This window comes from Balaenoptera borealis (genome assembly GCF_965194805.1).
Source record: "Balaenoptera borealis genome assembly, chromosome: 4".
NCBI lineage: Eukaryota > Metazoa > Chordata > Mammalia > Artiodactyla > Balaenopteridae > Balaenoptera > Balaenoptera borealis.
In genome coordinates, this window is record NC_138861.1 from 63,725,986 (window position 1) to 63,741,404 (window position 15,419).

Consider the following 15,419-nt stretch of genomic DNA (forward strand, 5'->3'; position numbering starts at 1 on the left):
TATATGACAGTATAAATGCATATATCGTCTTTCTTCTCTTAATAAATATAAAAAGTAAGCATGTCGAACATGTATATAGTTGTAGTCCTAGGCATTTGACATATAGTTAATATATTTGGGGGGGGTGAGTGGGATGCAGCAGTGTTACAGGCCCTGAGATGACAGGGTTCTACAATGGCTTAGGTCCAGGCGTCCAGGGTCCTGTAGCTGCACAGCCTGGAAATGGTGGGCCAAGATTCCAATTCTGGCCATAGTGGAAGTCACAGAGCAGCAGCAGCGTGTGCCCAGCAATGGCCTGTTAAAGTCGCAAGTCAGGAGCCATGGGGTGGGGTGCAGAGCCCCAGTAGTGTGGCCATGGTAATTGTGGATCAGAACCCTGACCCAGGGTGAGGTACAAAGTAGCAGCATTTTAGCCCCAGCAATGATAGGTTAAAGCCATGACTTAGGCTCCAGGAATGGTGTGTAGCTCAGCAGCTCAGCCTAGGTAATGACCAGTCAAAGCCACAACTAGGAATACACAGTGAAGTCCAAGCAATAGCAGCCTTGCTCCAGTTATGGCAAGACAAAGTACTGACTTAATACCTGTGGGCAGGGCACAGAGCAGGAGCTCCAGTCTCATAGATAGTCAGGCATTGTGGCAACTCAGCCAGGGAAAGCCAGGTACCGGAGTGACGGGGCCCCAAGTGTCAGATCTCACCACAGAAACATTTCCAGCCTCAGGAAAGACACAGAAGCAGGGACTCTGGGCAGCCCTGTGTCTGCTGTAATCAGTGTTGGTGAAGACTGTGGAAGTCCTCAGTAGCAAATGCTGCAAACCTCTATGATGGTGACACTTGCTGGGATTCTCCTGCTCTTCTTCTCCCCATGGGGTGAAATCCATTTGAAGGAATTTCTGTGGGTGCCAAGCTGCTCTGAACTGGAGGATGAGGTGATGGAGGTAAAATCTTTCCCAAGCTTTTTTCCAGGGCCATCCTCAGTTTTTGCAATCTGCAGGGTTTCTGCTGCTGCTTCATTGTAGTCCAGAGCTTTCCCAAAGTAATTTACATTGGTTTGTAGTTGCTCATTTATTGTTTTTGTTGCTTTTGTGGGGGATACAAGCGTTGGGACCTCCTAACCCTCCATCCCATTGATGTCACATTATCTCTAATTCTGTGTCAAGGGGACTGCAGACACAAGAGCCTCTCACTTGCCACTGTTGTTACACTATTTTTCTCTCTTACATAATAACTGATTTGCGTGTGCAAGGTCATCGACTTTTAGATGGGTGATAGCACTGATGAAACAATATTAAACACCAGTATAAACATGAAGTGTTCTACACTTTGCCCTTTCACTTGATTTCCACAGCTGTGACTATTCATATAATGTAGTTATTTGAGGCATAGGAGTTATAATTTAACATCCTGATTGATTTCTCCTTGGATATAAGCATGAGCAATGGCAAAAGGATAATGTAATTTTTGAAAAGTATTGCATATGAACAAGATGTCTGTGAAATGGCTCTCACTTCTGCTGCTACTACAGCTGACTTGCTACTTTAGTCCTGGAAGTTGTGGAAAGGTGCTGGCACGGCCAATGAAATACAGTCATTGAATGAATATGAAGACAATCCTGGATGAACTTGTCATGAGGGGTCATAAGGTGACTGTTCTGACATCTTCAGCTTCCATTCTTATTGATCCCAACAAACCATCTGCTATTAAGTTTGAGACTTTCCCTATGTCTTTAACTAAAGATAATTTGAAGAATGCCATCAAGCATTTGGTAGAGAAATGGACATATCTGGCAAAAAATTCGTTGTGGACATATTTTTCATCATTAAGAAGTTTATTTTGGGAACTTTCTGACATGCTTATGAATATCTGTAAAGATGTTGTTTCGAACAAGAAGCTTATGACAAAACTACATGAATCAAGGTTTGATGTTGTTCTTGCAGATGTTGTTGGACCCCGTGGTGAGCTGCTGGCTGAGGTACTTAAAGTACCTTCAGTGTACAGTCTCCGCTTCTCTCCTGGCTATTCAGTTGAAAAGTATAGTGGAAGACTTCCATTCCCACCATCCTATGTACCTGCTATGTTTTCAGAATCAAGTGATCACATGACATTCATGGAGAGGGTCAAAAATATGATATATGCACTTTATTTTGACTTTTGGTTCCAGACATTTAATGAGAAGAAATGGAATCAGTTTTACAGCGAAGTACTAGGTAAGTCATATTTTTAGTTGGTAGCATGAAGTCCTAACTTTCCTAGTGCCTTGGAAGGTGAGTTTGTATAAAGTAACAGAATTTTGTCTCTTATAAGTGAAACAATGAAATGAAAATATAAAATGATTTCATATATATTATCAAAATATTAAATTATAGGGTAAGGTATAACCCTGTTTCCCATTACTCATACAGATTCTCCAGGAAGCCATAAAACACAAACTGAAGCACTTAGGACTTCTCCAAGCAATTATATATCCATATTAGTAAACTTCCTTTTTTAACTTAAAAATAGTCACTAGAAACCTCATAAAATGCCTTGATAAATGAAGACAGGTAGATTGAAGAGTTACATATTTGTAGCACAAGTATCTAGGTAGCATTTAGAAATTGTTTCTACTTGTGTAGCTCGGTTTCTGTATTATATGATATGATATAATATGATACAATATGATATACACTATACACATACGATATATATTTGCTTTATTAGAGAACACTTTCAAACATCTTTGGTTACATCATTCCAAACTCCTTTCCAAAAATTACCTAATATATTCACATGGCAATATTCTCATTTAATCTAACTCTTGTTGTTTTGGTTTTTCCTTCCAGGAAGACCGACTACATTATTAAAGGCAATGGGGAAAGCTGAAATGTGGCTCATTCGAACATACTGGGATTTTGCATTTCCTCTCCCACTGCTATACCTATACCAAATTTTGAATTTGTTGGAGGCCTCCACTGCAAACCAGCCAAACCCCTGCCTAAGTTTACCTATTCCTATTTATTTTGTTTTGTTTACATTGCATTTTCAATAGGAAGACTCCTGTGTTCTTTATTTAGAATAGTTAATTACAGTGAGAGAGATGTGGGATGCTAGATAAAGTGACTTGTCAATTAGAAACTCATATATTTATTTCTATACCAATGCAAGTATCAGAATTTCATTATCAAACAGAATAAAGTGGAAGACTTTGAGAATATGTCAGTAAAATTATTACTTTCATTATTCAATACATAATAAAGCATCAGACTTCATTAAAAGAATTATTATAAAAAATTTAAAAAATAATTATAAAATGACTAGCATATTCCAGAAGTAAGTGCTAATATGCAGAGAAATGGTGTAGACACAGTTTCTGCCGTCTGACACTCTACCTGGAAAGACAGAATACCAGCAAGTAGTAAAAACTGTGTGAGGGCTTCCCTGGTGGCGCAGTGGTTGAGAGTCCGCCTGCCAATGCAGGGGACACGGGTTCGAGCCCTGGTCTGGGAGGATCCCACATGCCGCGGAGCGACTGGGCCCGTAAGCCACAACTGCTGAGCCTGCGCGTCTGGAGCCTGTGCTCCGCAACAAGAGAGGCCGCGATAGTGAGAGTACCGCGCACCGCGATGAGGAGTGGCCCCCGCTCGCCGCAGCTAGAGAGGGCCCTTGCACAGAAACGAGGATCCAACACAGCCAAAAATAAATAAATAAATAAATAAATAAATTTAAAATTACCTTTCTCTTAAAAAAAAAAAAAAAAAAACTGTGTGAAATTTTTATAATAAGGAAAGACCACAACACTAAGGAAACATCCAGCAGGAATCACAGATATTATCCCTGAGGCATTGATAATTAAGACAAGATCTGAAAGATGTTCGGGATAGGGCAGGGGTAGAGGAAGGCACAAAAGAAAAGCAGGTAGAGTAGTAATGACAGTTTCCAAGAAGTCTAAGTTTAGCCTAAAAAGGAAGAGGCTGAGTAAAGAGGCAGATGATGCTGGAGAGGTAAGTTGGAGACAGATAATTATAAGGAGTTTGAAACATCTAGTAGGAGCATTAGGGAGAAAATTAAAAGGGTAAAGAAAGGGAGAGAGATGTTCACATTAAAGAAAACTCACACAGGATGTAGTCACTGGGTTGGATTGTAAAGGGGCAAGAGTGAAAAGGGACACCATTTAGCTGGTTGTTGCAAGATACAGGCAACAATGATGGAAAACTAGAATACAATGTTCATAGAGTTATGTCCGCACTAACTCTTATAATAATAGTACCAACCTCATATTGTTGTGGGGAAAAAAATCTATTAGTACGTATGAAACACCCAAAATGTCTCTGGAACATACTTAGTGATCCAGAAAAAATATTACCTATTGTCTTTATTGTTATTTTGTTGCTATTCCATACTGTCAATAACCCAATGTGTACCAGTCACATGGATCTAATTTCTAAATTACTAGAAACTGGTTTTCCAATATATCAAGATTATATAATCTAGCAAAGCCCTAAAGAGTAGATATCCCAAGGAGTTTTTTAAAAGTAAATTTTAGAAGTTTTTAAATGAAAAATAAAGGTAATTAAAATTTTAATACGTTTAATAAAACTTAAGTTAAATAAAATATAATTTAATACATTTAATTTAAAGTTTTTTTAATTTTAAGAATTTTTCAAGGTTTGGCTATCTGATCAGCAAGATGAAATGATAAAATTCTTTTCTAAGGATTGAGAATCTTCACTGGTGCACTAGCCAAAAAGAAGACCATTCTTGAACAATATAAATGTATGACCTAACAATTTTTGGAGCCAAATTCAGCATTTCCTAGCTTTCAAATCAGCATTTAAACCATTCCTCATTTGAAATCCCAAGGTTTTACAACTTGCAGAATAAAAGAGATAACTTCTTAGTTTATTAGGATAGGTGTTTTCTGCCTATACCAACCCTATAGAAAACCTCAGTAAAGCTCCCTTAGGAATGTACATCTCAACATCATAGCTGCCTAACAGAATGAGCACAGGGAAAATATACACTGCATATATAAGAACCATAAACTCTGCACATACACTAAACAGCAAATAATTTGTACCACTTGAATCTGAAAACTTCCCGTAGTTTAAAAATACAAAGAATTCTCAACAGTTTATAGGATGCTATTCCTCATGAAGGAAAGCAAGAATCTAATCTGTTTTAAATTGATATGATCTCTTTTAAATTGACTTAAGGTCTTCCTTGGTGGCACAGTGGTTAAGAATCTGCCTGCCAATGCAGGGGACATGGGTTCAAGCCCTGGTCCGGGAAGATCCCACATACCACAGAGCAACTAAGCCCGTGCACCACAACTACTGAGCCTGTGCTCTAGAGCCTGTGAGCCACAAGTACTGAAGCCAGCATGCCCAGAGCCCACGCTCCACAACAAGAGAAGCCACCGCAATGAGAAGCCCGTGCACTGCAAAGAGCAGCCCCACTCACCGCAACTAGAGAAAGCCCATGCACAGCAAGGAAGAACCAATGCAGCCAAAAATAAATAAAAGAAGATGGTACATATATACAATGGACTATTACTCAGCCATAAAAAAGAACAAAATAATGCCATTTGCACCAAAAAAGCTGAGATAAGATTAGTGAAAGGTCTATGTTATCTAACCCTAGTTTATGAAAGATTTCCCTGTTCTTATTGCAGGAAAGTGATAGTGTTAGTAAGAAGGGAGGTTAAGAGGAGAGGAATAAGGACAAAGAAAAGATGAATAGTAGGATAATGATAATAATTAGTAATAGTAGCTGTTGCTATTAAGTTGCAAAACAAGATTTAAATCCATCAATGATTGTGAAGATTTCATTATATAAAGAAACTATTCCTTCAAACTACTAACTTTTCCATTCAGTATTAGGTTCTCAGAAAATTTCTGTAATTTTTAAAGAATTAAGACATTTGGCAAAATGCTTCAAGAATCTTAAAAATGCTATAGCCTTTGACTTCATAGTATACACCTAAGAAACCATACAGAGAAAATTAATCAAGATGTGCAAAAACAATATTTTGGGCAGTAATTCATAAAAGCCAACACTGGATGTAATGTAAATATTCAAAATTAAGCAATAATTAAATAAATTATCATGTGCATATCACACCATTACAATCGTTTTCTCAAAGAATTTCTTATTACACTAAATCAACTATAGTATGAGGTTTAGTTGGAAAATAACAGCTATAATAAGATCACAGTTTTCTTGTAGGATAAAAAATATAAATTAGAATTACAATTTTCAAAATATATGTCACAATGTATATTTAGTTATAGGAGTAAATAAGATTAGAATGAAAGCACAAATTTTAGCATAATGCCATCAAAGTCCATCCATGTTGTCAAAAAATGGCAGGATGTCCTTCTTTCTCATGGATGAATAACATTCAGTTCTCTGTGTGTGTGTGCATGTGTGTGTGTGTATTATATATATCACATCTTTATCATGTTGAAGTATGTTCCTTCTACACCCAATATGTTGAGGGTTTTTATCAGGAAAGGATGTTGTATCTTGCCAAATGTTATTCTACATCTATTGAGATGATCAAGTTATTTTAAATTTCATTCTATTAATGCAATGTATTACACTTATTGAGTTGGGTACTTTGAACCATCCTTACATCCCAGGGATAAATCCCATTTGGTCATGGTATATAATCCTTTTAATGTGTTCTTGAATTTGACTTGCTGATATTTGAATGAGAATTTTTGCATCTATATTCATCCTGGATAACGGCTTATATTCAAGGTAATACTGGCCTTGTAGAATGAGTTTGGAAGTGTTCTCTCTCTCCTTTTTAATTTTTTTGGAAGAGTTTTTGAAGAACTGGCGTTAATTATTCTTTAAATATTTCATAGAATTTGTCAGTGAAGCCATCTGGTCCTGGGGTTTTCTGTTGAGAGGTTTTTGAAACTGATTCAATACCTTTACTTATTATGACTGTCCAGATTTTCTAATTCTTCCTGATTCAGTCTTGATAGATTGCGTGTTTCTAGGAATTTATTCATTCTTCTTGGTAATGTAATTTTTTGGCATATAATTCTACACAGTAGTCTCTTACGAGCCTATGTATTTCTGTAGCATCAGTTGTAATGTCTCCACTTTCATTTCTAATTTTATTTATGTCTTCTTCCTTCCTTAGTTAATCTAGCTAAAGATTGTCATTTTGTTTATTTTTTTTAAAGACAGAGAAAGACAAATACTATATGATATCCATTTTATATGGAATATAAAAAAGTCAAACTTGTAAAAGCAGAGAGTAATATGGTGGTTACCGGGAGCTGAGGGGTAGGAGAATAGGAGAGATGTCTTTTAAGGGTACAGATTTGCATCTCATAGAAAAATAAGTCCTAGAGATCTAAGGTAGAGTACAGTGAATATGGACAACCATATTATATTATAATCATCAAACTTGCTAAGAGACTACATCTTAACTATTCCAACCACAAAAAGAAATAATAATTATGTGACATGATAGAGGTGCAAACTATCATGAAAAATGACAATTCTATTACAGTATATTGAATATAAATGTATCAAATCAATACATTATACACCTTAAATTACATAACGTTTTATGTCAAATATATTTCATCTTTAAAATGTACTAAAAACACCTTATTGGTAATAAATACTAATCATATTGAGCCTTCAGTGAGTCATAATCTTTTTGCAATAGTAACGTCAAAGATCTCTGATCAGAGGAGGATCAAATGGTGGTTGAGCAAGATGATGTGGAGCTCACCTCCCCCCACAAACACATCAAAAATACATCTACAGGTGGAACAATTCTCATGGAAAACTAACTGGAAAGTGGCAGAACTCCTACAAACCAAAGCTGTAAGTAAGATACACACATAATTGAGTAGGACAGGATAAAAAGCACTGGTCTGGGACCAATGTCCCTGGGAGGGTACTAAGAGGAAAAGAGAGATTGCACAGGTGGACACTCACTCTGGGAAGTGAGTGAGTCAAGTCACAGACTGGGCATCCCAGTCCTGGGGTCCTACAGGAAGGAGACAAGTTCCCTTGGCTGCTTGGAGAACTGCTGGGACAGATAGAAAGTCTGGAGAAGCCTAGACTCCACTCATGTGGAATGCAAGGGTGCTGGCTTGCCAACAGACAGGGCAGAGAGAGGTCAGCCCTAGTGGCTGCTGCCTCACTGGGCTCCCCAGTCCAAGCCAAGCAAACACTCCTACCCCACCCACTCCACACCACAGCTTGGCCCTGGATCTAGGGAGATTTCCCACAAACTGGGAAAAGATTCAATCTTGGGACTCAGAGGTGACCCAGGGCCCGGGGTGTTTGCAGGTGGGATGGTGGAAGCCGTTGTTGGTGCTTACTAAGACAGCACCCCATAAGCAGCCCAGACTTCTGATGGCAGCACAGCTGCTTGAACTCCTGTGACCACAAGTACGCAATCCCAGATGAGCAAATGCTCCAGCCCTGCCCACTTGATGCCACAATCTAGCACTAGATCTGGAGTGACCACAACAGGGGAAGAGATGTGAATGTGAGCGGTGTCTGAGCTAGCCACAGATGCCTACACAAGCAGTGCATCAGACCACTGTAAGCACAGAAGCCCCACTTGCTTCAGCACTCCCCTGCTTTGGGGAAAAGACCCCAGTGCAGGGAGGAGGAAAAACACACACTTAAATGGAACACACAACCAGCTCGAGCCAGATTCTCAACCTTCTGCTGCAGCATCTTGGGAGCAGACTCCACCTGTGAAAGGGTGAAGATGGCCACTGAGCAGAGCGGAAGTCCCACCTCACACCCTGCACAGGCTCAGGCTTCTCCATCACCAGCCACAACCACTACACCAAGGTGATAGCTCCCAGCACACCCTAAGGAAATGTGTGACTGGCATCCACATTAAACACAGCCCTCCCACCAAAGGCACACAAGGTCTACATAAGGATGCTTCCACATAAGAACACTACTTCAGGACCACAAGAGATAACTGTTTCACCTATATTCACAGAGACAGAGCAAGTAAAATGAAAAGGCAGAGAACTACTCTCAATTGAAAGAGCAAGACAAAACCCCTGAAAAAAAAAAATGAAACAGAGATAATCAGTCTACCAGACAATGAATTCAAACTGTTGATAATAAAAATGCTAACTGAATTAGGAAAGAGAATTCATCTAAGCACAGATCATTTTAACAGGGAACTAGAAAATATAAAGAAGACACACAAAAAAATAGATAATTCAATATCTGAGATAAAAAGCACTCTAGAAGCAATGAATAGAATACTAAATGACACAGAAGAATGCATAAGTAATCTAGAAAATAGAATGAAAATCACCCAATCAGAACAAATAACAAATAAATAAAAATAAAGTAACATATGAGATCTATGGGATAACATAAAACATGCCAACATTTGCATTTTAGGGGTTCCAGAAGGTGAAAGAGAGAGAAAAGGGTATCGAGATGTATTTGAAGAAATTATGGCTAAAAAATTCCCAAATCTAAAGAAGGAAACAGACATCCAGGTATAGAAAGCACAGAGGATCTGAAACAACATGAACCCAGACAGACCCAGAATAAGACATATCATAATTAATGACAAGAGTTAAAAATAAAGAGAGAATTCTAAAAGCAGAAAGAGAAGACAAAGAGTCATTTACAAAAGAATCACTATAAGGCTATTATCTGATTTCTCTGCAGAAACTTTCAGGCCAGAAGGGGGGCAGCATGATCTATTCAAATTCCTGAAAGGGAAAAATTTGCAACCTAGGATACTCTACCCAGCAAGATTGTCATTTAAAATAGGAGAGATAAAGAACTTCTCAGACAAGCAATAACTAAAAAAATTTGGCAATAATAAACCTACCCAAAAAGAAATGTTGATGGGTCTTCTCTAAATGAAAAAGAAGTAAGAATCTATAGGAAAGGGATAATCACAGTAGAAACAGCAAATATAAAGTAAGGATTGAAGATCACTTTTTTTCCTGAAGAGCACTTAAATAAGCCAGTATATACATTAAAAGACAAAAAAATATTGCAAAAGCAATTATAACTACAATAAACAGTAAAGGGATAAGCATGAAGATGTAAAGTATATCAAAAACACAAAATATGAGGGAGAGGAATAAAAAATTAATATTTCTTAGAATGTGTTTAAACTTAAATGACTATTAGTTTAAAGAAAGTAGATATAATTATGGGTTAACATATATGAACCCCACAATAACCACAAATCAAAAATGTATAATAGATACACAAAAATCAAAAAGATGGATCCCAAGCATACTATGAAATAAAATCATCAAACCACAACAGAGAAACAAAAAGAAGAAATGAACAGAAAAAAACTACAAAAACAACTGGAAAACAGTTTTAGAATGGCAATAAGTCATTAATAACTATCAAAAATTCCTTTACATGTCAATGGACTAAATGCTCCAACCAAAAGACATAGGGAAGCTGATTGGATAAAAAAGAACAAGAGCCTTCAGTATGCTGCCTTACAAGAGACTCACTTCAGGGCAAAAGACATACACAGATTGAAAGTGAGGAGGTAGAAAAAGATATTTCATGTAAATGAAAACAACAAGAAAGCAGAGGTAGCAATACTCATATCAGACAAAATAAACTTTGAAAGGCCATAATGAAAGACAAAGAAGGTCATTATAGAATAATAAAGGGAAAACTAGAAAAGGATATTACACTTGTTAACATATACACACCCAATACAGGAGCACCTAAATATATATAGCAAATACTAACAGACACAAAGGGAACACTTCACAATAGTACTATAATAGCAGGAGACTTTAAAACCCCTCTGACATCAATGGGCCGATCATCCAGACAAATATCAATAAAGCAACAGTGGTCTTAAATGGCACAATAGACCAGTCGAACTTACTTGGTATCTACAGGACATTACTTCCAAAAAAAATAAGAAATACACATTCTTTTCCAGTGCACATGGAATGCTCGCCAATGTAGATCACATACTAGGTCACAAAACAAGTATCAACAAACTTATGAGGATAGAAACTATACTAAGCATTTTTCTGACCACAGTAGCATGAAACTAGAAATCAGCTAAAGAAAGAAAATCGGGAAAAGAACAAACATATGGAGACTAAACCGCATGTTACTACCAAAAATGTGGGTCAACAATGAAATCAAAGAGGAAAAAGGAAAACACCTCAAGACAAATAAGAATGGAAACACAGCTTTCCAAAATCTAGGGGTTGCAACAAAAAGCAGTTCTAAGAGGGAAGTTCATAGTGATGCAGGCCTTCCTCAAGAAATAAGAAAAATCTCAAACAACCTAATCTATCAACTAAAGGAATTAGAAGAAGAAGAGAGAAAGCTGAAAGTTGGCAGAAGGAAGGAAATAATAATGATCAGAGAGGAAACAAATGAAATAGACATCAAAAAACAATAGAAAAATCAATGAAACCAAGAACTGGTTTTTTGAAAAGATAAACAAAATTGATTAATCTTTAGCCAAGCCCACCAAGAAGAAAGAGAGGACCCGAAAAAACAAAAGAAGAAATAAAAGAGGAGAAATAACAACCAATTCCACAGAAATTCAAAAAATCATAAGAGAATACTATGAACAATTACATGCCAACAAATTGGACAACATAGAAGAAATGGACAAGTTTCTAGGAGCATATAGCCTGCCAAGACTGAGTCAAAAAGAAACAGACAATTTGAACAGACTGATCACTAGAAGTGAAATTGAATTTGAAATTTAAAAAGACTCCCAGGAAACAAAAGTCCAGGACCAGATGGCTTCACTGGGGAATTCTACCAAACATATAAAAAAGAATTTATACCTATCCTTCTCAAACTATTTCAAAAAAGTGAAGAGAAGGGAACACTCCCAAATTCACTCTACAAGACCACAATTACCCTGATAACAAAACCAGTCAAAGACAAAAAAAAAAGAAAATTATAGGTGGATATCATTAATGAATATAGATGCAAAAATCCTTAAAAAAAATTAGCTAATGAAAAATACTAGCAAACTGAATCCAACAATACATAAAAAGAATCACACACCATGATCAAGTTGGATTCATTCCAGGGTCACAAGGATGATTCAACATATGCAAATCAATCAATGTAATATACCACATTAACAAAGGGAAAGATAAAAATCACATGAATATCTCAATAGATACACAAAAAGCAATTTATAAAATTCATCATCCATTCATGACAAAACTTTCATCAAAGTGGGTATAGAGGGAACATATTTCAACATAATAAAGGCCATTTATGACAAACCCACAACAAACATATTACTCAACAGTGATAAGCTGAAAACCTTATCTCTAAATTCAGGAACAAGACAAGGATGCCACTCTCACGGCCTCTATTTAACATAGCATGTGAAGTCCTAACCACAACAATCAGATACAAAAAGGAAATAAAAAGTACCCAGATTGGAAGGAAAGAGGTAAAACTGTCACTATTTGCAGATGACATGATACTCTATATAGAGAACACTAAAGTCTCCACACAAAAACTATTAGAACTAATAAATAATTTCAGCAAGGATGCAGGATACAAGATCAATACAAAGAAATCTGTTGCATTTCTATAAACTAATAATGAAATGTCAGAACAAGAAAGTAAAATAAAAATCCTGTTTAAAATCACATAAAAAATAATAAAATACCTAGGAATAGACTTAATCAAGGAGGTGAAAGACCTACAGGCTGAAAACTATAAAACACTGATGAAAGAAATTGAAGATGATTCAAAGAAATGGAAAGATATCCTGTGCTCTTAGGTTGGAAGAATTAGTATTATTAAAACTGCCTTAGTACCCAAAGCTATCTACAGATTTAGTGCAGTCCTGATCAAAATACCCAGAACATTTTTCACAGAACTAGAACAAATAATACTAAAATTTATATGGAACCCCAAAAGACTCCAAATTGCCATAGCAGTCCTGAGGATAAAGAACAAAGCTGGAGGTATAATTCTTCCAGACTTCAGACTACATATACGACAAAGCTACAGTAATGAAAACAGTGTGGTACTGGCACAAAAACAGACACATAGATCAATGGAACAGAATAGAGAGCCCAGAAATAATCCCACACACCTATGGTCAATCAATCTCTGAGAAAGTCAACAAGAATATGCAACAGAGAAAAGAGTCTCTTCAACAGGTGGTGTTGGGAAAACTGGACAGCCACATTAAAAACAATGAGATTAGACCATTCCTTTACAACATTATACAAAAATAAACTCAAAATGGTTTAAAGATTTAAATATAAGACCTGAAACTATAAAACTCCTAGAAGGGAACATAGGCAGAACACTTTTTGACATAAATCACAGCAATATTTTCTTGGATCAGTCTCCTAAGGCAAAAGAAATAAAAGCAGCAATAAACAAATGAGACCTAATTAACATAAAACCTTTTGCACAGGAAAGGAAACCATTGGCAGAACAAAAATACAATCTACAGAATGGGAGAAAATATTTGTAAATGATCTGACTGACAAGGGGTTAATATCCAAAATACACAAACAGCTCATACAATTCATTATCAAAGAAAACAAATAACACAATCAAAGAATGGGCACAAGTCTCAAATAGACATTTTTTCCAAAGAAGATATACAGATGGCTAACAGACATTCAAAAATATACTCAACATTGCTAACTATTAGAGAAATGCAAATCAAAACTACAATGAGGTATCACCTCACACCTGCCAGAATGGCTAGCATCAAAAAGTCTACGAATAACAAATGTTGGAGAGGATGTGGAGAAAAGGGAACACTTGTAAATTGTTGGTGGGAATGTAAATTGGTGCAGCCACTATGGAAAACAGTATGGAGGTTCCTCAAAAAACTAAAAATATGATCCAGCAATTCCTCTCCTGGGTATATACCTGAAAAAAATAAAAACACTAATTCGAAAAGATACATGCACCCCAATGTTCATAACAGCACTATTTACAATAGCCAATACATGGAAGCAACCTTAGTGCCCATTAACAGATGATTGGATTAAGAAGATGTGGTGTATATATATAAATATATATATATTGTACAATGGAATATAACTCAACCATAAAAAATATGAAATACTGCCATTTGCAGCAACGTGGATGGACTTTGAGAATATTATGTTTAGTGAAATAAGTCAGACAAAGATAAACATCATATGATATCATATATGTGTAATATAAAAAATAATACAAATGAAGGTATATGCAAAACAGAAATAGACTCATAGATACAGAAAACAATTTTGTGGTTACCAAAGGGGAGAGGGATGGGAGAATGGACAAATTCGGGATATGGGATTAACAGATATATAAACTACTATGTAGATACACAACAAGGATATACTATATAGCATAGGGAAGTATACACATTATCTTGTAATAACCTATAATGGAGTATAATCTGCAAATATACTGAATCACTATGCTGTACACCTGAAACTAACACAATGTTGTAAATCAACTATACTTCAATTAAAAGATAAATAAAATTTCAAAATTAAAAAACAATTTTTAAAAGTTCATTGATCCCATATCACCATAACAAACACAATAATAATGAAAAAGTTGGAAATAGTGCAAGAATTACCAAAATGTGACAGACATAGAGACACAAAGCGAGCCAATGCTGTTAGGAAAATGGCGTTGATAGACCTGCTTGACACAGGGTTGCCACAAACTTTCATTTTGTAAAAAAATAAAAAGCAATACCTGTGAAGCATAATAAATCAAAGCACAATAAAATGAGATATGTCTGTATCACAAAGCTGTATTTGGAGTTGAGACACAATAAATTGAAAACTGGTATAGCAGACAATAACAGTATTTAAAATTTCTCATTTGTTAGTGTCCCAAATGTTTTTGCATCCTTGGGCACTGCATCATAGTAAAATTCAGGTGAATCAGAGGCATGGCTTTCCTTTAAAATGAAGTTTGTACAAGTGGCAATATATAGAGCTCCTGCCAAAGGTGAACTTAAGAGTAGGCCCCTTTGGGTCTGCAGCCCCACTGGTGGTTACTTCCCTGATGTGCAAATATAATAGTAGAATAGACATACTAGCAGACTAGATTCTTGACTTAAGTAATAGCTAGCTCAGTCTTGGTTACAGGGAATCCATTATGTTGGGCCTGAAGGGGAACAGAATATGCCACCCCAAAATATGTCACTTTGGCATATTATTTTGAATTAAAGTTACTTAGGAAACAGCTGGTGCAAGGATACTCTGACCCTCCTTATCCCCCCTGAAAGCAGGAAATAAATCTCCCATGTGAAGCTACCCTCTCTATGACCAGGAGAGTAGAAGGCATCCTTATCAACAGAGATAAGGAATTTAGGGCTGAGAAGGCTATTTAAACAAACCTTGTGACTCCTTCACGAATTTGCTACCCCAAGCCCAAACCCCTTTATCTTGTCTATTCTTCACA

The 15,419-nt window shown here is 36.4% G+C and overlaps 1 pseudogene across 1 annotated transcript; it reads left to right on the forward strand.

Annotated features, from left to right (window-relative positions):
* Positions 1-1,476: 1,476 nt before the first annotated feature.
* LOC309627900 (UDP-glucuronosyltransferase 2B4-like) lies at positions 1,477-3,402 on the forward strand (annotated as a pseudogene). The gene is made up of 2 exons (XR_014249461.1): positions 1,477-2,206; positions 2,822-3,402. The product of XR_014249461.1 is annotated as a UDP-glucuronosyltransferase 2B4-like (transcript).
* The last annotated feature ends 12,017 nt before the right edge of the window (positions 3,403-15,419 follow it).